At 48.7% G+C, this 26,674-nt stretch overlaps 1 protein-coding gene across 3 annotated transcripts in view; it reads left to right on the top strand.

Annotated features, from left to right (window-relative positions):
• The window catches only part of LOC128686845 (uncharacterized), a 343,417-nt gene that overhangs the window by 93,935 nt on the left and 222,808 nt on the right, over positions 1-26,674 (top strand). For 2 of the 3 annotated variants that reach the window (XM_053773983.2, XM_053773984.2), the window contains exon 1: positions 14,511-15,017. The exons of the other annotated variant lie outside the window; for it this stretch is intronic. The gene's annotated coding sequence lies outside the window, so the exon portion shown is untranslated. Of the gene's footprint in view, positions 1-14,510; positions 15,018-26,674 lie in introns of those variants that run through there. 3 annotated transcript variants of the gene reach the window in all.

Raw genomic sequence — 26,674 nt, 5'->3', positions numbered from 1 at the left:
GTCATACCTAGAGCACAGCAACAAGCAGAGTCATACCTAGAGTACAGCAACAGTCATACCTAGAGTACAGTAACAAGCAGAGTCATACCTAGAGTTCAGTAACAAGCGGAGTCATACCTAGAGTACAGTAATAGTCATACCAAGAGTACAGCAACAAGCAGAGTCATACCTAGAGTACAGCAACAAGCAGAGTCATACCTAGAGTACAGCAACAGTCATACCTAGAGTACAGTAACAAGCAGAGTCATACCTAGAGTACAGTAACAAGCAGAGTCATACCTAGAGTACAGTAACAAGCAGAGTCATACCTAGAGTACAGCAACAAACAGTCATACCTAGAGTACAGCAACAAGCAGAGTCATACCTAGGGTACAACAACAGAGCCATACCTAGAGCACAGTAACAAGTAGAGTCATACCTAGAGTACAGTAACAAGCAGAGTCATACCTAGAGTACAGTAACAAGCAGTCATACCTAGAGTACAGCAATAAGCAGTCATACCTAGAGTTCAGTAACAAGCGGAGTCATACCTAGAGTACAGTAATAGTCATACCAAGAGTACAGCAACAAGCAGAGTCATACCTAGAGTACAGCAACAAGCAGAGTCATACCTAGAGTACAGCAACAGTCATACCTAGAGTACAGTAACAAGCAGAGTCATACCTAGAGTTCAGTAACAAGCGGAGTCATACCTAGAGTACAGTAATAGTCATACCAAGAGTACAGCAACAAGCAGAGTCATACCTAGAGTACAGCAACAAGCAGAGTCATATCTAGAGTACAGTAACAAGCAGAGTCATACCTAGAGTACAGTAACAAGCAGAGTCATACCTAGAGTACAGTAACAAGCAGAGTCATACCTAGAGTACAGTAACAAGCAGAGTCATACCTAGAGTACAGTAACAAGCAGAGTCATACCTAGAGTACAGTAACAAGCAGAGTCATACCTAGAGTACAGCAACAAACAGTCATACCTAGAGTACAGCAACAAGCAGAGTCATACCTAGGGTACAACAACAGAGCCATACCTAGAGCACAGTAACAAGTAGAGTCATACCTAGAGTACAGTAACAAGCAGAGTCATACCTAGAGTACAGTAACAAGCAGTCATACCTAGAGTACAGTAACAAGCAGAGTCATACCTAGAGTACAGTAACAAGCAGAGTCATGCCTAGAGTACAGTAACAAGCAGAGTCATACCTAGAGTACAGTAACAAGCAGTCATATCTAGAGTACAGTAACAAGCAGTCATATCTAGAGTACAGTAACAAGCAGAGTCATACCTAGAGTACAGCAACAAACAGTCATACCTAGAGTACAGCAACAAGCAGAGTCATACCTAGAGTACAGTAACAAGCAGAGTCATGCCTAGAGTACAGTAACAAGCAGAGTCATATCTAGAGTACAGTAACAAGCAGTCATATCTAGAGTACAGTAACAAGCAGAGTCATATCTAGAGTACAGTAACAAGCGAAGTCATACCTAGAGTACAGTAACAAGCAGAGTCATATCTAGAGTACAGTAACAAGCAGAGTCATACCTAGAGTACAGTAACAAGCAGAGTCATATCTAGAGTACAGTAACAAGCAGAGTCATATCTAGAGTACAGTAACAAGCAGAGTCATATCTAGAGTACAGTAACAAGCGGAGTCATACCTAGAGTACAGTAACAAGCAGAGTCATATCTAGAGTACAGTAACAAGCAGAGTCATATCTAGAGTACAGTAACAAGCAGAGTCATACCTAGAGTACAGTAACAAGCAGAGTCATATCTAGAGTACAGTAACAAGCAGAATCATATCTAGAGTACAGTAACAAGCGGAGTCATACCTAGAGTACAGTAACAGTCATACCTAGTGTACAGTAACAAGCAGAGTCATACCTAGAGTACAGTAACAAGCAGAGTCATACCTAGAGTACAATAACAAGCAGAGTCATACCTAGAGTACAGTAACAAGCAGAGTCATACCTAGAGTACAGTAACAAGCAGTCATACCTAGAGTACAGTAACAAGCAGAGTCATACCTAGAGTACAGTAACAAGCAGAGTGAGGGTTGGCGTTCACACAACTTCCCACCTCTCCCCTCAACCTCTCCCCTCACAACCTCTCCCCTCAACCTCTCCCCTCACAACCTCTCCCCTCATAACATCTCCCCTCACATCTCCCTTCACAACCTTTTCCCTCACAACCTCTCCCCTCACAGCCTCCCCTCACACCCTCTCCCCTCACAACTTCTCCCCTCATAACCTCTCCCCTCACCTCTCATAACCTCTCCCTTCACAACCTCTCCCCTCAGCTTCTCCTCTCACAGCTTCTCTCCTCACAGCGTCTCCCCTCACAGCCTCTCCCCTCACAGCCTCTCCCCTCACAACCTCTCCCCTCACAACTTCTCCCCTCACAACCTCTCCTCATAACCTCTCCTCTCACCTCTCATAACCTCTCCCCTCACAACCTCTCCCCTCACAGCTTCTCCCCTCACAGCCTCTCCCCTCACAACCTCTCCCCTCACAACCTCTCCCCTCAGCTATTTTTCTCTTAATTGAAACGCTAAAGATTTTAGACTTGCACAAAGTGTCTGATGTTCAGTCCAACATACGTGGAGCGGCCCTCTAGTGTGGCCCCTAGCGTGGCCCCCAGCGTGGCCTTTAGTGTGGCCCCTAGCGTGGCCTTTAGTGTGGCCCTAGGTGTGTCCCCTAGTGTGGCCCCCAGATTAGCTCCTAGCATGGCCCCAAGAGTGGTCCCTAGTGTGGCCCCTAGCGTGGGCCCCAGCTGAACTCTTCTCCAGACTGAGGGACTGACCACCTCAAATACTTTTTCTCCAAGGTTGATGGACTGATTACATCTTCATGTCACTACTACACCTTCTGCCTCTGTATTTGACTGAAGAAGTCTACTGTGTAGGCGAAACGTTTCAACAATACAGATCCCCAACTGTTGCACATGTGTCCCAATCAACTTGTCGGTATTTTATGCAATTTTCAACGAGACGGGAGTTGCATGGAAGGTAGTGGGGGTGGGAGGAGGGTAGTGAGGGTGGGAGGAGGGTAGTGGGGTTGGGAGGAGGGTAGTGGGGTTGGGAGGAGGGTAGTGGGGTTGGGAGGAGGGTAGTGGGGGTGGGAGGAGGGTAGTGGGGATGGGAGGAGGGTAGTGGGGGTGGGAGGAGGGTAGTGGGGTTGGGAGGAGGGTAGTGGGGTTGGGAGGAGGGTAGTGGGGGTGGGAGGAGGGTAGTGGGGTGGGAGGAGGGTAGTGGGGTTGGGAATAGGGTAGTGGGGGTGGGAGGAGGGTAGAGGGGTGGGAGGTGGGTAGTGGGGTTGGGAATAGGGTAGTGGGGGGTGGGAGGAGGGTAGTGGGGGTGGGAGGAGGGTAGTGGGGTTGGGAGGTGGGTAGTGGGGGGGGGAAGAGGGTAGTGAGGAGGGTAGTGGGGTTGGGAGGAGGGTAGTGGGGGATGGGAGGAGGGTAGTGGGGTGGGAGGAGGGTAGTGGGGTTGGGAGGAGGGTAGTGGGGTTGGGAGGAGGGTAGTGGGGGTTGGGAGGAGGGTAGTGGGGATGGGAGGAGGGTAGTGGGGTTGGGAGGAGGGTAGTGGGGTTGGGAGGAGGGTAGTGGGGGTGGGAGGAGGGTAGTGGGGATGGGAGGAGGGTAGTGGGGGTGGGAGGAGGGTAGTGGGGGTGGGAGGAGGGTAGTGGGGTTGGGAGGAGGGTAGTGGGGATGGGAGGAGGGTAGTGGGGGTGGGAGGAGGGTAGTGGGGTTGGGAGGAGGGTAGTGGGGGTGGGAGGAGGGTAGTGGGGATGGGAGGAGGGTAGTGGGGGTGGGAGGAGGGTAGTGGGGTTGGGAGGAGGGTAGTGGGGGTGGGAGGAGGGTAGTGGGGATGGGAGGAGGGTTGTGGGGGTGGGAGGAGGGTAGTGGGGTTGGGAGGAGGGTAGTGGGGTTGGGAGGAGGGTAGTGGGGTTGGGAGGAGGGTAGTGGGGATGGGAGGAGGGTAGTGGGGGTGGGAGGAGGGTAGTGGGGGTGGGAGGAGGGTAGTGTTGATGGGAGGAGGGTAGTGGGGGTGGGAGGAGGGTAGTGGGGTTGGGAGGCGGGTAGGGGGGGTGGGAGGAGGGTAGTGGGGATGGGAGGAGGGTAGTGGGGGTGGGAGGAGGGTAGTGAGGGTGGGAGGAGGGTAGTGGGGTTGGGAGGAGGGTAGTGGGGGTGGGAAGAGGGTAGTGAGGGTGGGAGGAGGGTAGTGGGGGTGGGAGGAGGGTAGTGGGGGTGGGAAGAGGGTAGTGAGGGTGGGAGGAGGGTAGTGGGGGTGGGAAGATGGTAGTGAGGGTGGGAGGAGGGTAGTGGGGGTGGGAGGAGGGTAGTGAGGGTGGGAGGAGGGTAGTGGAGGTGGGAGGAGGGTAGTGAGGGTGGGAGGAGGGTAGTGGGGTTGGGTGGAGGTTTGTGGGGGTGGGAAGAGGGTAGTGAGGGTGGGAGGAGGGTAGTGGGGGTGGGAGGAGGGTAGTGGGGTTGGGAGGAGGGTAGTGGGGGTGGGAGGAGGGTAGTGGGGGTGGGAGGAGGGTAGTGGGGTGGGAGGAGGGTAGTGGGGGTGGGAGGAGGGTAGTGGGGGTGGGAAGAGGGTAGTGGGGTGGGAGGAGGGTAGTGGGGTTGGGAGGAGGGTAGTGGGGGTGGGAGGAGGGGTGAGGAGGGTAGTGGGGTTGGGAGGAGGGTAGTGGGGGTGGGAGGAGGGTAGTGGGGGTGGGTGGGGGGTAGTGGGGTGGGAGGAGGGTAGTGGGGGTGGGAGGAGGGTAGTGGGGTGGGAGGAGGGTTGTGGGGGTGGGAGGAGGGTAGTGGGGTGGGAGGAGGGTCGTGGTCGTGGGAGGAGGGTCGTGGGGGTGAACAAGTTACGATACATTCTGCTCATCGTAGTGAGGCGTAAAAATTTATTTAGGGTAATTCCCTCTCTGGGGAGATATTTTTAGCTGGTGGGCAGATGATGGTGTTTTTAGAGCTTAGAGCCGTGTGCTGACAGCCACCGTACAGCCGTGTATTGACAGCCACCGTTCAGTCGTGTGCTGACAGCCACCGTACAGCCGTGTGCTGACAGCCACCGTTCAGTCGTGTGCTGACAGCCACCGTACAGCCGTGTGTCGACAGCAACCGTACAGTCGTGTGTTGACAGCCACCGTACAGTCGTGTGCTGACAGCCACCGCACAGCCGTGTGCTGACAGCCACCGTTCAGTCGTGTGTTGACAGCCACCGTACAGCCGTGTGTCGACAGCCACCGTACAGCCGTGTGCTGACAGCCACCGTTCAGTCGTGTGCTGAGAAGCCACCGTACAGCCATGTGCTGAGAAGCCACCGTACAGCCATGTGCTGACAAGCCACCGTACAGCCATGTGCTGACACGCCACCGTACAGCCATGTGCTGACAAGCCACCATACAGCCATGTGCTGACAAGCCACCGTACAGCCATGTGCTGACAAGCCACCGTACTGCCATGTGCTGACAAGCCACCGTACAGCCATGTGCTGACAAGCCACCGTACAGCCATGTGCTGACAAGCCACCGTACAGCCATGTGCTGACAAGCCACCGTACAGCCATGTGCTGACAAGCCACCGTACAGCCATGTGCTGACAAGCCACCGTACAGCCATGTGCTGACAAGCCACCGTACAGCCATGTGCTGACAAGCCACCGTAGATCCGGGTGCTGACACCCAAGACTAATATTGCATGGTGAGAGCGCTGGTCAAGACAGGAAGGAGAGCTGAGCTGGATAATGTATCCAGGTTTACTGCCCACAGACAATCACTACATCATTTGACTTCTTCAGTCAAATACAGAGGCAGCTGGTGTAGTAGTGAAATGATGTAATCAGTCCATCAACCTTGGAGAAAAAGTATTTGAGGTGGTCAGTCCCTCAGCCTGGAGAAGAGTTCGTCTCCATAGAGATGAACTCTTCACCAGGCTGAGGGACTGACCACCTCAAATATTTGTCCAAAGTTGCTGGACTGATTGCATCACTACTACACCAGCTGCTTCAGTATTTGACTGAAGACGCCTACTGTGTAGGCGAAACATTTCAACAATAAAGATACTCAACGCCTCAAAACATTTTGATTGTTCTCTCTGCGAAGAATGATACACGAGGACCCCGTCCACAGTCTGCACACTGGTGTAAGTTTACTCGGAGTGAGAACATGGCAGACAGTGTAGGATACACCCACTGTAAAGCAAGAATATTATAAGTTCAGTTAAGAGAGCACATCCGTGGCGGCCGAGACTCCTTGACCTGGAAACGGTTGATGTAATACCTACAAGATATGGAAAGAGAAACGTAGTTTAGGACATTAAAGGAAACGTTTCGGCACTAGTGGCTTCTTCATTTCTGAAGAAGCCATTCGTGGCGAACCGTTGCCTCTAATGAATATCCTGGACTGTACAAAAATCTCTTTCCACACTGACGTGCTAACAGCAGACATCATATATATTGCCAGAGAGAAAGTAGAAATTTCTCATGGGAAAGTCCGCCAATTTTCTCGTGCCAGCACCTGACCAGTAAGTTTGTGATAGTCTTCAAGAGTTGTGGTGAAATATACTGGGATAGCAGAGCAGGGATACTAAACTTATAGTCACACTACATATGCATGTACACGCACATGTGTACACATCTATCTGAATTTTCTTCTAGTTTTCTTAATAGTTATTGTTCTTATCTATTTCCTTTCATCTCCACGGGAAAGCGGAAAAGAATTCTTCCTCCGTAAGCCATGCGTGTCGTAAGAGGCGACTTAAATGCCGGGAGCAAGGGGCTAGTAACCCCTTCTCCTGTATAAATTACTAAATATAATAAAAATTTTATAAAGCTGATGGTGAAAGGGTTTCTTTTTCAGGTCACCCTGCCTTGGTGGGAGGCGGCCGGTGTGTTAATATAAAGCAGTAGATTTTCCTAGTTACAAAAAGTTTTGAAATTTTCCCGTTGTTAAGTTTGCAGATACTGGAACTCAAATTTGAAATATAAGAACATAAGAACATAAGAAAGAAGGAACACTGCAGCAGGTCTACGGACCCATGCGAAGCAGGTCCATGTCCACCCCCCCGGATTAGCCCAATGACCCACCTAATCAGGTCACTTCCACTTAAGGAAAGAGCACCGCATCAGACCTAGAAGCACAAGCTAGTCAGGTCCAACTCACACCCACTCACACCCACTCATGTATTTATCTAACCTATTTTTAAAGCTACACAACGTTTTAGCCTGAATAACTGTACTCGTGAGTTTGTTCCACTCATCCACAACTCTATTACCAAACCAGTGCTTTCCTATATCCTTCCTGAATCTGAATTTTTCCAACTTGAAACCATTGCTGCGAGTCCTGTCTTGGCTGGAAATTTTCAGCAAGCTATTTGCATCCCCTTTATTTATTCCTGTTTTCCATTTATACACCTCGATCATATCCCCCTAATTCTACGCCTTTCGAGAGAGTGCAGATTCAGGGCCCTCAGTCTATCCTCATAGGGAAGGTTTCTGATACATGGGATCATCTTTGTCATCCTCCTTTGTAAGTTTTCCAGTGCATTTATATCCATTCTGTAATACGGTGACCAGAACTGAGCAGCATAATCTAAATGATGCCTAACCAAAGATATATGGAGTTGAAGAACAGCCTGAGGACTTCTATTATTTATACTTCTAGATATGAAGTCAAGAATTCTGTTAGCTTTATTGCGAACACTAATGCACTGTTGTCTTGGTTTTAGATTACTGCTAACCAGAACTCGTAAATCCTTTTTGCAATCAGTAGTATTAAGATCTACATTATTTAGTTTATATGTGGCATGGTTATTTAACTGTCCATCATTTAGAACTTTGCATTTGTCTATATTAAACTGCATCTGCAACATCTCCGACCATTGCATCAGTCTATTCAAATCATCCTAAAGTGCTCTATAGTCCTCATTAGAATAAATTGAACGGCCTATATTGGTGTCATCAGCAAATTTGCTTATGTCGCTATTTATTCCCTCATCTATATCATTTATGTAAATTGTGAACAACAAAGGGCCCAACACTGACCCCTGACGAACACCGCTTGTAACGTGCCCCCACTCTGATTTTTCCCCATTTATGCAAACTCGGTTCTCTGAATCATTTATCTACAAACTCTCTGCTGCCTGTTTGTCAACCATGCCTCTACCCAGGAAAAAATTTCTCCTATTCCGTGTGCCTTAAGTTTCCTCAATAGCCTCTGGTGTGGAACTCTATCGAAAGCCTTACTGAAGTCCATATGCAGAATATCATATTCATTACCATGATCTACCTCCTCAAATACCTTAGTGAAAAATGTTAGTAAATTCGTAAGACAGGAACGCCCCTTTGTAAAGCCGTGTTGAGATTTATTAATCAATTTATGCCTATCAAGATGGCTAGGAATTCCTTCGGCAATTATTGATTCCATAAATTTTCCCAGTATGGAGGTAAGGCTTATTGGTCTGTAGTTCGAAGCTAAGGACCTATCACCTGCCTTGTAAATAGGTATTACATTTGCCATTTTCCACTTATCAGGCACTATGTTGTGCATCAAGTTTAGTAAGAGAAAGGAAGTAATTCTTAGAAATTGTAATAATAATCTGACCTCGTCTACTTATTTTGCAATATTGTTGGCATTCAAACGTGTTCACATTGAGCAGAGCAATGTAGTGTGTGCGCTTCGTTATAATGAACGTAATTATGAACGTTACTCTTTACACCAAACTGTGTCCGCCCCTCTATGTTAATTACCAGCCTCTGTGTTAATTACCATTTATATAAACCATTGGTATGGACAGCTTATTTAGTGCCAGCCTTCTACACCCAACCACACCCACCCCTCCACCCACCCATCCACCCACCCCTCCACCCAACCCTCCACCCACCCCTCCACCCACCCCCCACCCTCCCTCCCCCATCATAAGTATTAAGCACAGGGGAAGCTAATAAAGCTCTGATTACAACTTTTTAACATGGATATTAATATTAATGTTATTTGAATAATAAAACCTTATGGTGGAGTCATTATTTTAACCTGTGAAGCATTTTATTACAACTCTATTTTATTCTCCACATCATGATCTGCTTTTAAAGTTAATAACAAATTGATATATATATATATATATATATATATATATATATATATATATATATATATATATATATATATATAAACTCTGCACTAGCCAAGGAGTCGAACCCATGCTGCTTTGACCAGCCTCATGGTAACCGAAAACACTTGACGCTCTAGTGTTGAATGAGAGTTGTGTTTATGGTGTGTGTGTGTGTGTGAGAGAGAGAGAGAGAGAGAGAGAGAGAGAGAGAGAGAGAGAGAGAGAGAGAGAATCATGACTGTTTATTACTGGAGAGTGAGATAGTTCTCTCTCATTCATTGTCCGTGATAAACTAAAACTCAACCAAACTGAAGTCTTCATCTCTTAAAGTGATGATGTGCTGGAACACTACGGTACTTAACGTACTTAACGTACGGTACTAACGGTACTACACGAGGCTCAGTAACTGTACGTCACCAGCACGAGGCTCAGTAACTGTACGTCACCAGCACGAGGCTCAGTAACTGTACGTCACCAGCACGAGGCTCAGTAACTGTACGTCACCAGCACGAGGCTCAGTAACTGTACGTCACCAGCACGAGGCTCAGTAACTGTACGTCACCAGCACGAGGCTCAGTAACTGTACGTCACCAGCACGAGGCTCAGTAACTGTACGTCACCAGCACGAGGCTCAGTAACTGTACGTCACCAGCACGAGGCTCAGTAACTGTACGTCACCAGCACGAGGCTCAGTAACTGTACGTCACCAGCACGAGGCTCAGTAACTGTACGTCACCAGCACGAGGCTCAGTAACTGTACGTCACCAGCACGAGGCTCAGTAACTGTACGTCACCAGCACGAGGCTCAGTAACTGTACGTCACCAGCACGAGGCTCAGTAACTGTACGTCACCAGCACGAGGCTCAGTAACTGTACGTCACCAGCACGAGGCTCAGTAACTGTACGTCACCAGCACGAGGCTCAGTAACTGTACGTCACCAGCACGAAGCTCAGTAACTGTACGTCACCAGCACGAGGCTCAGTAACTGTACGTCACCAGCACGAGGCTCAGTAACTGTACGTCACCAGCACGAGGCCCAGTAACTGTACGTCACCAGCACGAGGCTCAGTAACTGTACGTCACCAGCACGAGGCTCAGTAACTGTACGTCACCAGCACGAGGCTCAGTAACTGTACGTCACCAGCACGAGGCCCAGTAACTGTACGTCACCAGCACGAGGCTCAGTAACTGTACGTCACCAGCACGAGGCTCAGTAACTGTACGTCACCAGCACGAGGCTCAGTAACTGTACGTCACCAGCACGAGGCTCAGTAACTGTACGTCACCAGCACGAGGCTCAGTAACTGTACGTCACCAGCACGAGGCTCAGTAACTCTACACGTCACCTGCACAAGGCTCAGTAACTCTACACGTCACCTGCACAAGGCTCAGTAACTCTACACGTCACCTGCACGAGGCTCGGTAACTACACGTCACCTGCACAAGGCTCAGTAACTCTACACGTCACCTGCACGAGGCTCAGTAACTACACGTCACCTGCACAAGGCTCAGTAACTCTACACGTCACCTGCACGAGGCTCGGTAACTACACGTCACCTGCACAAGGCTCAGTAACTCTACACGTCACCTGCACGAGGCTCGGTAACTACACGTCACCTGCACACGGCTCAGTAACTCTACACGTCACCTGCACGAGGCTCGGTAACTATACGTCACCTGCACAAGGCTCAGTAACTCTACACGTCACCTGCACGAGGCTCGGTAACTACACGTCACCTGCACGAGGCTCAGTAACTCTACACGTCACCTGCACGAGGCTCGGTAACTATACGTCACCTGCACAAGGCTCAGTAACTCTACACGTCACCTGCACGAGGCTCAGTAACTCTACACGTCACCTGCACAAGGCTCAGTAACTCTACACGTCACCTGCACGAGGCTCAGTAACTCTACACGTCACCTGCACAAGGCTCAGTAACTCTACACGTCACCTGCACGAGGCTCAGTAACTCTACACGTCACCTGCACAAGGCTCAGTAACTATACACGTCACCTGTTAACCACCAGCCAAGAAGAGGAATTAAAATAAGCTGTGCATATACACACAGATATATACCTCTCGTTGTATATTACCTGATGGCAACAAAGGAGTCAGTCGTGTGAAATATCTTGTTTAAAATGTCTGTGTATATTCATGTGTTGGTTCTCAAGACGTTAATATATGAGATTGTATTCTGCAGTTGTAGGATTGTTGTTCCCTGTATATTGAGACTGTATAGTGCAGTAGCAGGCTTGTTGTTCCCTGTATATTGAGACTGTATAGTGCAGTAGCAGGCTTGTTGTTCCCTGTATATTGAGACTGTATAGTGCAGTAGCAGGCTTGTTGTTCCCTGTATATTGAGACTCTACAGTGCAGTAGCAGGCTTGTTGTTCCCTGTATATTGAGACTGTATAGTGCAGTAGCAGGCTTGTTGTTCCCTGTATATTGAGACTGTATAGTGCAGTAGCAGGCTTGTTGTTCCCTGTATATTGAGACTGTATAGTGCAGGCTTGTCATCCCTACGTATGTTGGTACTGAGTTCACTGCCTTTTATAATATCGTTGAGAATGTGGTATTCGTCATGTGTGTCACTGGTTATGTTATACGAAGTTGGAGACGCATCTTTGAATTACGTTCTTCACGTTCTTCTTCTCAGATTTGTGTTGTGTTCATACGTCATTGAATTTACTTAAGCACATTTCGAAGCTTATTTCTTGGGTAACATTAATAATGGGTTTGGCGAATTATTTTGTTAGTAGGTTTTGGTTCGACAAGGACCTGTCAAGTATGGGCCAGTAGGCCTGCTGCAGTGTTCCTCCTTTCTTATATTCTTATGTTAGGTATTCTGTCTTCACCTTCCCCAGAATGCCACCCACAAAAATAGATGAAGGAGCCTGATCTACAGGCGAAACGTCACAGCAAAGTTTCCTCTCTGTAGCTGTTTTTCTACCTTAGATCATACCAGAGTCAGCTCCTGTCTTAATACATACAGTACCACCTGGCCAGGATGCCAGCCATAACAGTCAGCTAACTCCCGGGTATCTACAGTGAAGAGCAGCAGCAGATGTAAGGAGCATTCGAAAAGGGGTTGGGCAAATAATTTTTAGTGGGTTTGGGTCTGAGAAAGGACTTCCCTAGTATGGGCCAGTAGGCCTGCTGCAGTGTTCCTCCTTTCTTACGTTATTATGTTACCCGATGTCTTGTGTTTACATAGACAACTCTGGCAGCGTGAAGGTCACAGATGTTTCTATGAAGTCACTTGAAAATATTTCTAGAAAGGTGTTTAAGTGTTAAAGTAAAATAACTTTTATTTTTATATGGTTAAATACATTTTTCTATATTTTTTTATATATATTTTTTGGATTAAAAAATAATAAAAAAAAATCCATAAAAATTTATATTATCATTGCAGATTTCGACGTTTCTGAGCACTTTTATGACGTAAGTTTGTTGTAATTTGTATTCTCCACTTCGTCTATTGTCTCCTGGATCGTAATTCATTCTTGTAATCGACTGATGAAGACAGTGAAGGCGAAATATTTGGTCAGTATAGACAGCCATTGTTGCATGTGTCTTGCTCATCAACGTGTCGGTATTGTTTACCATTTATAATATATCTCACGAACCTTCTGAAATTACATGATAGAATAACGTAAATGAAACAAGAGAGGGAAAAGAATGGGTTAACTTTACTAAGACAGTCATCGCAATATAACACTACAAAGTACGCCACTAACTGAAAGACTTGGCTTGGGCACAAGGAAAAAAATGCCCAGAGTACAAAAGTACAAAACGAATAGATGGGCGAGAGTACCAGTCGAGGGTCCGTCAAGGGTCAGTGTTAGGGCCCTTACATCTCCCTGCCAGAGGGAACAAAATATTAGTTATTGCTATTTGCTGATGACATGAAACTAATGAGGAGAATAAGAACAGGAGAATATATAAGCTAGATAAAAGACTTGGACAGATGCCACGAGTGGTCAGGCAAGTGTTTATTGGAGATTAATACAAACAAGTGCAGGTTCGTGCAAATCTGAGTGTGTTCAGGAAGACAATGTAGAGTGTATAAACTGGGAGGAAGGAAACTGCAAAAATCAGTTAATGAGAAGGGTCTGAAAGTAAACATTACATCGAATATATCGCAAGAAGGGCATATTAACTGCATAAACAAAACTAGTAAATCATAGAATTACCTTCAAATACCACAATAAAGACTTCTTGAAGACACTGTACATGCCGGATGTTAGAATATGCAGTACCACTTAGAGGGCTACGCTCAGAAGCTGGAGAAGGTTCAGAGGTTCATAACTTGACTGCGTTCGAATCTGAGAAGCTCAAGTTTGTATACATAACCTTGGAAGAGAGAGACCAGGGAGGACATGATAATGACGTAGAAGATACTCGGAGGATTTGATAGAAGAGACAGTGACAGGTACTGGTCGAAGGAACAGAAATGATAGCTACTACCATAGGTAAGTCAGCCGGATATGGTACAAGATTTCTTCGTTCTTAGGATGGTAAGCAAGTGGCATGACTTGGAGAACTGCGCGCATGCGTACACACACACACACACACACACACACACACACACACACACACACACACACACACACACACACACACACACACACACACACACACACACATATACATGAGTTTGCAATACATAATGACAGGAATAACTCACCTCCTACTCAACAGATGGCCCTGACAAAGCACGCCAATACACGATCAAGATTATAAACAACTCTGCTCCCACTCAACAGATGGCACTAACATCCCACAACTTCCATAATAATAACTGAGATGGAAACATTATGAGGTAAGTAAATCTTGGCCGCGTAACACATGACACTTTAGCAACATAACTTGCACATTGCATGAACTGGCAACAGTATGTTGGAAATAAATCATCCCCCTCCCGAAAGATGGTGCTGATGATACACGAGGCGTCTCTCTTAGTAAATTAGTTAATGGGTTTTAAAGCCTATCCACTACACAAGAGTCATTAAGGCTGCATATCACCTGTACACCACCAGTCAAGAATACTTTGTATATGAATGGTGTATAATACCGACAAAATGCGGAATTAGACACATGTGCAACATCTGAACATATTTGTAGATGTTTCGCCATCCAGTGGCTTTATCAACACAAGGACATAATGTGAAGAATGTAGAAATATATACAAAAGATGAGGTAAACAGTCCCTCAGTCTTGGAGTTGGTGAAGAGCATCGTAGTCTTCAGGATTACGGTGTACATACACACTCTTGAGATATATATACACGCACACCAGTCGGTGTATATATCCTGTGCTGTGTCCTCTTGCACCTTTTGACATTTTGTTGTGGCTGGAGGCTAGGGAAAGAGGCGGGGCCGTGTAGAAAACGGCAGGTGGGTGCTCAGTTGCGTGTTGGTGGTGAGTGTGTTTGTAGCGTGTGTTCATCCAGGCGCTCACTGTTCTGTTCTGGATTATAGTCTACGTACTCTCTACCTTCCACACTATTCTGGATTGCATTCTCTACTTCTTCTTAACCTTCCACACTAATCTGGATTATATTCTACAACTTAACCTTCCACACTAATCTGGATTGTATTCTACAACTTAACCTTCCACACTAATCTGGATTGTATTCTACAACTTAACCTTCCACACTAATCTGGATTGTATTCTACAACTTAACCTTCCACACTAATCTGGATTGTATTCTACAACTTAACCTTCCACACTAATCTGGATTGTATTCTACAACTTAACCTTCCACACTAATCTGGATTGTATTCTACAACTTAACCTTCCACACTAATCTGGATCGTACTGTACATCTTCTTAACCTTCCACACTAATCCAGAGTTTGACAAGTGTTTTCACACTGCTCCAGCGCCTTCTCAGACAGTAGTCAGTCAAGTGAGTATTATAAGCCACTCTTGTTACAGAGTATGGGATAATAATTAGAATTTACGATTAGGAAATTATTCAAATATTTATGAGAAGGTATTATTTATTTACACTGGTTGTGAGGCCACATTTATGTATGAGGCATACAACACTGGTTGTGAGGACACATATTTCAGGCATATGACAGTGGTATGTAGTGTAGATTTAAAAATGCACTCTGAGATCTTTGAATTAATTTGATTTTACCGCCGAAGTGGCTAGCTTATCGTGCGCCCTGTATCCATTGATTCTGTGGACGGTAGTGGCTAGTTTATTGTACAACCCATATCCTTTCTGTGGACGGTAGTGGCTAGTTTATTGTACAACCCATATCCTTTCTGTGGACGGTAGTGGCTAGTTTATTGTACAACCCATATCCTTTCTGTGGACGGTAGTGGCTAGTTTATTGTACAACCCATATCCTTTCTGTGGACGGTAGTGGCTAGTTTATTGTACAACCCATATCCATTCTGTGGACGGTAGTGGCTAGTTTATTGTACAACCCATATCCTTTCTGTGGACGGTAGTGGCTAGTTTATTGTACAACCCATATCCATTCTGTGGACGGTAGTGGCTAGTTTATTGTACAACCCATATCCATTCTGTGGACGGTAGTGGCTAGTTTATTGTACAACCCATATCCATTCTGTGGACGGTAGTGGCTAGTTTATTGTACAACCCATATCCATTCTGTGGACGGTCACACAAGAACATGTGGATTAATAAAAGGCCTATGAACTAGGCCCCAAAATGGCTAACAGGAGTACATCTGGATTTATATTCACACTTGTCCTATCTACTTTAAGAAAATTTAAGATATCTGATTAATATGTTGGAGAATTGTGGCCATATTTAATAAAAGGTGATAAGGAAGGCCCATTAAACTATAGGCCTGTCTCGCTAATGAACCTTATTAAAGTATTACAAAAAATTGTAGAGGAAGAGGCGCTGAAATAGTGAAAATTATTATTAGTAGTACTAGCGGTGGTAGTCCAAGGGATTTCCTGATTTTTAACATTATCAAAGTAACGGAAGAAATCGTGAAAGCTCTTGGAATAATATCGATTTTCACTGTTAGGTTAGGAAAGGTGTTTCCTGACGCGGGTCTTAGTCATATGATGATTCGCTACTGGAGCTTTTGGTCATCTGACCGATGCCTTCCTCTGGCTTACCCCTTCATGCCTTTATGATTATAACCATCAGATTATGAACCACTTTGTTACTGTGGTTACAGTGTTTTATTATAGATCTAAATATATAATTATATTGTGTATCTCCAGGTTTTAAGAAAGTTTTAGATCCAGTTCTCTAAATAGAAATTGCAAAATATAGAAGAAATGATGGGTCAGTTTCTCCCTCCTTTGTTCCTCCTCGTCTGTCTCCCTGTCTTCTCTCACCCACCCTCACTCCTTCTCCCTGTCTTCTCTCACCCACCCTCACTCCTTCTCCCTGTCTTCTCTCACCCACCCTCACTCCTTCTCCCTGTCTTCTCTCACCCACCCTCACTCCTTCTCCCTGTCTTCTCTCACCCACCCTCACTCCTTCTCCCTGTCTTCTCTCACCCACCCTCACTCCTTCTCCCTGTCTTCTCTCACCCACCCTCACTCCTTCTCCCTGTCTTCTCTCACCCACCCTCACTCCTTCTCCCTGTCTTCTCTCACCCACCCTCACTCCTTCTCCCTGTCTTCTCTCACCCACCCTCACTCCTTCTCCCTGTCTTCTCTCACCCACCCTCACTCCTTCTCCCTGTCTTCTCTCACCCACCCTCACTCTTCTCCCTGTCTTCTCTCACCCACCCTCACTCCTTCTCCCTGTCTTCTCTCACCCACCCTCACTCCTACTCCCTGACTTCTCTCACCCACCCTCGCTCCTTCTCCCTGTCTTCTCTCACCCACCCTCACTCCTCCCTGCCATCTCTCACTCACCCTCGCTCACTCCTTCTCTGTCATCTCTCACCCACCCTCACTCCTTCTCCCTGTCTTCTCTCACCCACCCTCACTCCTCCTCCCTGTCTTCTCTCACCCACCCTCACTCCTTCTCCCTGTCTTCTCTCACCCACCCTCACTCCTTCTCCCTGTCTTCTCTCACCCACCCTCACTCCTTCTCCCTGTCTTCTCTCACCCACCCTCACTCCTTCTCCCTGTCTTCTCTCACCCACCCTCACTCCTCCTCCCTGCCATCTCTCACCCACCCTCACTCCTTCTCCCTGTCTTCTCTCACCCACCCTCGCTCCTCCTGTCTTCTCTCACCCACCCCACTCCTTCTCGCCCACCCTCACTCCTCCTCCCTGTCTTCTCTCACCCACCCTCACTCCTCCTCCCTGCCATCTCTCACTCACCCTCGCTCCTTCTCCCTGTCTTTTCTCACCCACCCTCACTCCTCCTCCCTGCCATCTCTCACCCACCCTCACTCCTCCTCCCTGCCATCTCTCACTCACCCTCGCTCCTTCTCCCTGTCTTTTCTCACCCACCCTCACTCCTCCTCCCTGTCTTCTCTCACCCACCCTCACTCCTACTCCCTGTCTTCTCTCACCCACCCTCACTCCTCCTCCCTGGCTTCTCTCACCCACCCTCATCTCTCACTCACCCACCCTCACTCCTTCTCCCTGTCTTCTCTCCTTCTCCCTGTCTTCTCTCACCCACCCTCACCCTCCTCCTCCCTGTCTTCTCTCACCCACCCTCACTCCTTCTCCCTTTCTTCTCTCACCCACCCTCGCTCCTCCTCCCTGTCTTCTCTCACCCACCCTCACTCCTCCTCCCTGTCTTCTCTCACCCACCCTCACTCCTCCTCCCTGCCATCTCTCACTCACCCTCGCTCCTCCTCCCTGTCTTCTCTCACCCACCTCACCTCACTCACCCTCGCTCCTCCTCCCTGTCTTCTCTCACCCACCCTCACTCCTCCTCCCTGCCATCTCTCACTCACCCTCGCTCCTTCTCCCTGTCTTCTCTCACCCACCCTCACTCCTCCCTGCCATCTCTCACCCACCCTCGCTCCTTCTCCCTGTCTTCTCTCACCCACCCTCGCTCCTCCTCCCTGCCATCTCTCACCCACCCTCTCTCCTTCTCCCTGTCTTCTCTCACCCACCTTCGCTCCTCCTCCCTGTCTTCTCTCACCCACCCTCGCTCCTTCTCCCTGTCTTCTCTCACCCACCCTCTCTCTTCTCCTCTCTCCCTGCTCCTCCTCCCTGCCATCTCTCACCCACCCTCACTCCTTCTCCCTGTCTTCTCTCACCTACCCTCACTCCTCCTCCCTGCCATCTCTCACCCACCCTCACTCCTTCTCCCTGTCTTCTCTCACCCACCCTCACTCCTCCTCCCTGCCATCTCTCACCCACCCTCGCTCCTTCTCCCTGTCTTCTCTCACCCACCCTCACTCCTTCTCCCTGGCATCTCTCACTCACCCCTCACCCTCCCTGTCTTCTCTCCTCACTCCTCCTCCCTGCCTAGCTCCTTCTCCCTGTCTCTCTCTCACTCCTCCTCCCCCACCCTCTAGCTCCTTCTCCCTGTCTTCTCTCACCCACCCTCACTCCTCCTCCCTGCCATCTCTCACCCACCCTCGCTCCTTCTCCCTGTCTTCTCTCACCCACCCTCACTCCTCCTCCCTGCCATCTCTCACCCACCCTCGCTCCTTCTCCCTGTCTTCTCTCACCCACCCTCGCTCCTTCTCCCTGTCTTCTCTCACCCACCCTCGCTCCTTCTCCCTGTCTTCTCTCACCCACCCTCGCTCCTTCTCCCTGTCTTCTCTCACCCACCCTCACTCCTCCTCCCTGCCATCTCTCACCCACCCTCGCTCCTTCTCCCTGTCTTCTCTCACCCACCCTCACTCCTCCTCCCTGTCTTCTCTCACCCACCCTCACTCCTCCTCCCTGCCATCTCTCACCCACCCTCACTCCTCCTCCCTGCCATCTCTCACCCACCCTCACTCCTCCTCCCTGCCATCTCTCACCCACCCTCGCTCCTTCTCCCTGTCTTCTCTCACCCACCTCTCACCCACCCTCCTCCTTCTCCCTGTCTTCTCTCACCCACCCTCACTCCTTCTCCCTGTCTTCTCTCACCCACCCTCACTCCTTCTCCCTGTCTTCTCTCACCCACCCTCACTCCTTCTCCCTGTCTTCTCTCACCCACCCTCACTCCTTCTCCCTGTCTTCTCTCACCCACCCTCACTCCTTCTCCCTGTCTTCTCTCACCCACCCTCACTCCTTCTCCCTGTCTTCTCTCACCCACCCTCACTCCTTCTCCCTGTCTTCTCTCACCCACCCTCTCTCCTTCTCCCTGTCTTCTCTCACCCACCCTCACTCCTTCTCCCTGTCTTCTGTCACCCACCCTCACTCCTTCTCCCTGTCTTCTCTCACCCACCCTCACTCCTCCCTGTCTTCTCTCACCCACCCTCGCTCCTCCTCCCTGCCATCTCTCGCCCACCCTCGCTCCTCCTCCCTGCCATCTCTCGCCCACCCTCGCTCCTTCTCCCTGTCTTCTCTCACCCACCCTCACTCCTCCTCCCTGCCATCTCTCACTCACCCTCGCTCCTTCTCCCTGTCTTCTCTCACTCACCCTCACTCCTCCTCCCTGCCATCTCTCACTCACCCTCGCTCCTTCTCCCTGTCTTCTCTCACCCACCCTCACTCCTCCTCCCTGCCATCTCTCACCCACCCTCGCTCCTTCTCCCTGTCTTCTCTCACCCACCCTCACTCCTCCTCCCTGCCATCTCTCACCCACCCTCACTCCTCCTCCCTGCCATCTCTCACCCACCCTCTCTCCTTCTCCCTGTCTTCTCTCACCCACCCTCACTCCTCCTCCCTGCCATCTCTCACTCACCCTCGCTCCTTCTCCCTGTCTTCTCTCACTCACCCTCACTCCTCCTCCCTGCCATCTCTCACTCACCCTCGCTCCTTCTCCCTGTCTTCTCTCACCCACCCTCACTCCTCCTCCCTGTCTTCTCTCACTCACCCTCGCTCCTTCTCCCTGTCTTCTCTCACCCACCCTCACTCCTCCTCCCTGCCATCTCTCACCCACCCTCACTCCTCCTCCCTGCCATCTCTCACCCACCCTCACTCCTCCTCCCTGCCATCTCACACCCACCCTCACTCCTGCTCCCTGACTTCTCTCACCCACCCTCACTCCTCCTCCCTGCCATCTCTCACCCACCCTCGCTCCTCCTCCCTGCCATCTCTCACCCACCCTCGCTCCTCCTCCCTGCCATCTCTCACCCACCCTCTCTCCTTCTCCCTGGCATCTCTCACACACCCTCACTCCTCCTCCCTGTCTTCTCTCACCCACCCTCACTCCTCCTCCCTGCCATCTCTCACCCACCCTCACTCCTCCTCCCTGTCTTCTCTCACCCACCCTCACTCCTCCTCCCTGCCTTCTCCCACCCACCCTCCCTCCTACTCCCTGCCATCTCTCACCCACCCTCGCTCCTCCTCCCTGCCATCTCTCACACACCCTCACTCCTCCTCCCTGCCATCTCTCACCCACCCTCACTCCTTCTCCCTGTCTTCTCTCACCCACCCTCACTCCTTCTCCCTGTCTTCTCTCACCCACCCTCACTCCTTCTCCCTGTCTTCTCTCACCCACCCTCACTCCTCCTCCCTGCTATCTCCCACCCACCCTCGCTCCTTCTCCCTGCCATCTCTCACCCACCCTCACTCCTTCTCCCTGTCTTCTCTCACCCACCCTCACTCCTTCTCCCTGTCTTCTCTCACCCACCCTCACTCCTCCTCCCTGTCTTCTCTCACCCACCCTCACTCCTCCTCCCTGCCATCTCCCACCCACCCTCACTCCTTCTCCCTGCCATCTCTCACCCACTCTCGCTCCTCCTCCCTGCCATCTCTCACCCACCCTCACTCCTCCTCCCTGCCATCTCCCACCCACCCTCACTCCTTCTCCCTGCCATCTCTCACCCACCCTCGCTCCTACTCCCTGCCATCTCTCACCCACCCTCGCTCCTCCTCCCTGCCATCTCTCACCCATCCTCGCTCCTTCTCCCTGTCTTCTCTCACCCACCCTCGCTCCTCCTCCCTGCCATCTCTCACCCACCCTCACTCCTTCTCCCTGTCTTCTCTCACCCACCCTCACTCCTTCTCCCTGTCTTCTCTCACCCACCCTCACTCCTTCTCCCTGTCTTCTCTCACCCACCCTCACTCCTTCTCCCTGTCTTCTCTCACCCACCCTCACTCCTTCTCCCTGTCTTCTCTCACCCACCCTCACTCCTTCTCCCTGTCTTCTCTCACCCACCCTCGCTCCTTCTCCCTGTCTTCTCTCGTCCACCCTCACTCCTCCTCCCTGCCATCTCTCACCCACCCTCGCTCCTTCTCCCTGTCTTCTCTCACCCACCCTCGCTCCTTCTCCCTGTCTTCTCTCGTCCACCCTCATATTCCTCCCTGCCATCTCTCACCCACCCTCGCTCCTTCTCCCTGTCTTCTCTCACCCACCCTCGCTCCTCCCTGTCTTTTCCCACCCACCCTCACTGCTTCTTCCTTCCATCCTCTCCCTTCACTATCTCCAGGACAGACCACACGCTTCCTATCTGGTCCATTCACTCTCTCATATCTGAACTCTCACCAACACTTCAAGTATTTAGGAAATACCTGAGGTGGAATATCGACAGGGAAATATCTGCTGGTGGGCAGAAGAGGAATATTCTCACGGGTAAGATTTGTACATCTGAAACCCCAGTTTTTACCAGTCACAGAGGGTTTCAGAAATCTTCTGTGGTTACTTGGTGGGTTGAAAGCTTGTCTACTGTACGATGATCATTAAGGCCGCCCCTGATCTGTTCACCACCAGTTAAGGACACTAAATCATGGATTAACGTCAACTCACAACATACGTACATAGAGATACAGCCATGCGCCGCATAATGACGTTTCGATCAATGACGGACCGCATATACGACGGTGGTCTCATGCGCTGCCAGACGTATAAAAGTAATAATCTTTATTTCTACAAGTACATGTACAAGGTATACAGGCCTATCTGACAACAGTGGCAAATTAGGTCAATTTTGTCCCAGGATGCGACCCACACCAGTCAACTAACACCCAGGTACCCATTTTATACTGATGGGTGAACATGGACAGCAGGTGCCTTAAGGACACGTCTTAATGTTTCCACTCGTACCGGGGATCAAACCACGGACCTCAGTGTGCGAGCCAAGTGCACTAGCAGTCAAACAGCGGGACACCACATATACCACATAATTATATAAAGTACATAATACTTGATAATAAACAACTATGTTACTGGTTTATGTATTTACTGTATTTTTGTAGATGAATGGTTCAGAGAACCGACATGTTGATAAATTAGACACATATGCAACTCTTGGGTATCTTTATTGAGGAAACGTGTGGCGAAACGTTTCCTCAATAAAGATACCCAAGAGTTGCACATGTGTCTAATTTATCAACATGTATTTACTATACTGAAGTTTTTATCGTTATTCTAGAATCTACAGTGTACTCTTTCTGCTTGTAAAAAGAAATTTAGTGTAAAACAGTATGGGGTGGTACGCCGTCAGTAGCCTCGTACATTTACCGCGTCTCTTGATAGCATCATTTATCCCTTGTGCTGGATTTAATTTTTTGTTTTCTTCATAACCGTTGCGGGAGAAGAAAAGGCAGAACCCCGAAGAAAATTCAGAGTGAAGGGTTTAGCGGAAGCCTTTGTAGACCTCAACGAACTCCTTAAAATGTTTGAAAACACGAGCCTCAACACTGATAGGAATGTTCATGGATCATTATCTGCTTACAGGCACAACTATGATGAAAAAAAAACGAACAATATAGCCTAGGTGTGTAGTAGGCTATGCCATCCAGGTTTGTGTGAGTACACTAGTCAGTGACGTTCGCATAACGACGCATGTCTCAGAACGTCGTTAAGTGACACATGACTATACACATTACACAGGTGTGTTTGACCTGCACCTGTATGACTCTTACTGTGAATACTCCAGGTGTGGATCAAGATAGTCACCTGGAGAACATAGCGAACATACCTCCGTTATTTACCTGTTTAAACGGTAAACTGAATCATATTCCCTTGACAGATTATATCGACTTCTGTTTAAACAGTAAATGGAATATTCTCATAACATTAAATATTTATCTTTTTCAACAGAAAACTGAATATTCATTAAAAGTATTAAATCTTCTCCTATTTAAACAGAATCTTCGCCTGTTTAAACAATCTTCGTCTGTTGAAACAATCTTCACCTGTTTAAACATAATTTTCGTCTGTTTAAACAGTCTTCTCCGGTTTAAACAGAATTTCGTTCCTTTTAGACAATCTTCGCATGTTTAAACAAAATCTTCGCCTGTTTTAACAGAATCTTCTCCTGTTTAGACAGAATCTTCTCCTGTTCAAACAGAATCTTCGCCTGTTTCAACAGAATCTTCTCCTGTTTCAACAGAATCTTTTCCTGTTTAAACAGAATCTTCTCCTGTTTAAACAGAATCTTCGCCTGTTTAAACAGAATCTTCGCCTGTTTAAACAGAATCTTCTCCTGTTTAAACAATCTTCTCCTGTTTAAACAAAATCTTCGCATGTTTCAACAGAATCTTCGCCTGTTTTAACAGAATCTTCTCCTGTTTAAACAGAATCTTCTCCTGTTTAGACAGAATCTTCTCCTGTTTAAACAGAATCTTCTCCTGTTTTAACAGAATCTTCTCCTGTTTCAACAGAATCTTCTCCTGTTTAAACAGAATCTTCTCCTGTTTAAACAGAATCTTCGCCTGTTTAAACAGAATCTTGTTTAAACAGAATCTTCGCCTGTTTAAATAGAATCTTCTCCTGTTTAAACAGAATCTTCTCCTGTTTAAACAGAATCTTCGCCTGTTTAAACAGAATCTTCTCCTGTTTAAACAGAATCTTTGTCTTAGAATCTTCCATTGAACAGAAAAACAGGTGAATCTACTAGCACGTTCACTCGTTCGTTAGGTGCCCCGCTGGCCTGGTGGCTAAAGCTCCCGCTTCACACACGGAGGGCCCGGGTTCGATTCCCGGCGGGTGGAAACATTCCGACACGTTTCCTTACACCTGTTGTCCTGTTCACCTAGCAGCAAATAGGTACCTGGGTGTTAGTCGACTGGTGTGGGTCGCATCCTGGGGGACAAGATTAAGGACCCCAATGGAAATAAGTTAGACAGTCCTCGATGACGCACTGACTTTCTTGGGTTATCCTGGGTGGCTAACCCTCCGGGGTTAAAAATCCGAACGAAATCTTATCTTATCTTAACTCTAGAATACGTTCCTGGTGTCGTTAGTAGATTGGTGGGGAAGCTATAAACCCGTCAGGGTAATGCATCGCCTTTGGAATGGGAGGGGAAGCTGGCTCCGTTGACCTGGATCATGAGCCCTTCACCAGAATGAAAGGTGGCTGGTGTAACTGACTTGTTAATTATGTAATGGGATTTAGAAGATTTACTGTATATAGGGTGTGTACATGGGTGTGTACGTGGGTGTGTACATGGGTGTGTACATGGGTGTGTGCATGGGTGTGTACGTGGGTGTGTACGTGGGTGTGTACATGGGTGTGTACGTGGGTGTGTACATGGGTGTGTACGTGGGTGTGTGCATGGGTGTGTGCATGGGTGTGTGCGTGGGTGTGTACGTAGGTGTGTACATGGGTGTGTACGTGGGTGTGTGCATGGGTGTGTACGTGGGTGTGTACATGGGTGTGTACATGGGTGTGTGCATGGGTGTGTGCATGGGTGTGCGTGGGTGTGTACGTGGGTGTGTACATGGGTGTGTACGTGGGTGTGTGCATGGATGTGTGCGTGGATGTGTACGTGGGTGTGTACATGGGTGTGTGCATGGGTGTGTGCATGGATGTGTGCGTGGGTGTGTACGTGGGTGTGTACATGGGTGTGTACGTGGGTGTGTGCATGGATGTGTGCGTGGGTGTGTACGTGGGTGTGTACATGGGTGTGTACGTGGGTGTGTGCATGGGTGTGTGCATGGGTGTGTACATGGGTGTGTTCGTGGGTGTGTGCATGGGTGTGTACGTGGGTGTGTACATGGGTGTGTACGTGGGTGTGTGCATGGGTGTGCATGGGATGTGAACATGGGGGTGTACATGCGGGTGTACATGGGTATGTGCATGGGTGTGTACATAGGTGTGTGCATGGGTGTGTTCATGGGCGTGTACATGGTTGTGTACATGGACTAAACATGGCGTGTACATGGTTGTGTACATGGGGTGAACATGGGATGTACATGGGGTGTGCATGGGTGTGTGCATGGGTTTGTACATGGGTTTGTGCATGGGTGTGTGCATGGTTGTGTGCATGGGTGTGTGCATGGGTGTGTACGTGGGTGTGTGCATGGGTGTGTGCCTGGGGGTGTCCATGGGTGTGTACATGGGTGTGTGCATGGGTGTGTACATGGGTGTGTGCATGGATATGTACATGGGTGTGTGCATGGGTGTGTACATGGGTGTGTACATGGGTGTGTGCATGGGTGTGTACATGGGTGTGTGCATGGGTGTGTACATGGGTGTGTACATGGGTGTGTGCATGGGTGTGTACATGGGTGTGTGCATGGGTGTGTACATGGGTGTGTACATGGGTGTGTGCATGGGTGTGTACATGGGTGTGTGCATGGATATGTACATGGGTGTGTGCATGGGTGTGTACGTGGGTGTGTGCATGGGTGTGTACATGGGTGTGTGCATGGGTGTGTACATGGGTGTGTACGTGGGTGTGTACATGGGTGTGTACGTGGGTGTGTACATGGGTGTGTACGTGGGTGTGTACATGGGTGTGTACGTGGGTGTGTGCATGGGTGTGTGCATGGGTGTGTACATGGGTGTGCATGGGATGTGAACATGGGGTGTACATGGGTGTGTACGTGGGTGTTTACATGGGTGTTTACATGGGTAAGATAAAATAGATGAGATTTTATTGGGTTTTTAACCCAGGAGGGTTAGCCACCCAGGATAACCCAAGAAAGTCAGTGTGTCATCGAGGACTGTCTGTCTTATTTCCATTGTGATCCTTCAATCTTGTCCCCCAGGATGCCACCCACACCAGTCATCTAACACCCAGGTACCTACTTACTGCTAGGTGAACAGGGACAGCAGGTATAATGTGACTAACACTTATTGTTAGGTGAACAGGGACACAGGTGTAAGGAAACACGCCCAATTTTCCACCCGTGCCGGGCATTGAACCACGAACAGTATGAGGCGAGAGCGTTGCCACCCAGGCCACGGGTGTTTACACAGGCGTTGTATGTCCTCGCCACATAACGTGGTGACTCATGAATTCTTAGTCATGAATCATGAATCATGTTTTAAATTAAAGATTCTGTTTTCAAAACACACACACACACACACACACACACACACACACACACACACACACACACACACACACACACACACGTAATGTGAACAACATTACTGTGTATCAGTGAACTTGGGTTATGTAACCTATCAGAATTCAGCACAGTACCTGAACTCCAGATAGAATCACTCAGTTGATTTCCCTTAACCTCTCCTCGTAGGACATACCTCTTAGCTCTGGGACTAGTCTTGTTGCAAACCTTTGCAACCTTTGTGTGTGTGTGTGTGTGTTTGTCCTCACCTATTTGTGGTTGCTGGGGCTGAGGCACAGCTCTTTTCCCCGC

Source organism: Cherax quadricarinatus, chromosome 7 (assembly GCF_038502225.1).
Source record: "Cherax quadricarinatus isolate ZL_2023a chromosome 7, ASM3850222v1, whole genome shotgun sequence".
Classification (NCBI taxonomy): domain Eukaryota; kingdom Metazoa; phylum Arthropoda; class Malacostraca; order Decapoda; family Parastacidae; genus Cherax; species Cherax quadricarinatus.
Note: the sequence above shows the minus strand (reverse complement) of the source record. Positions and strands in the feature narration are given on the sequence as shown.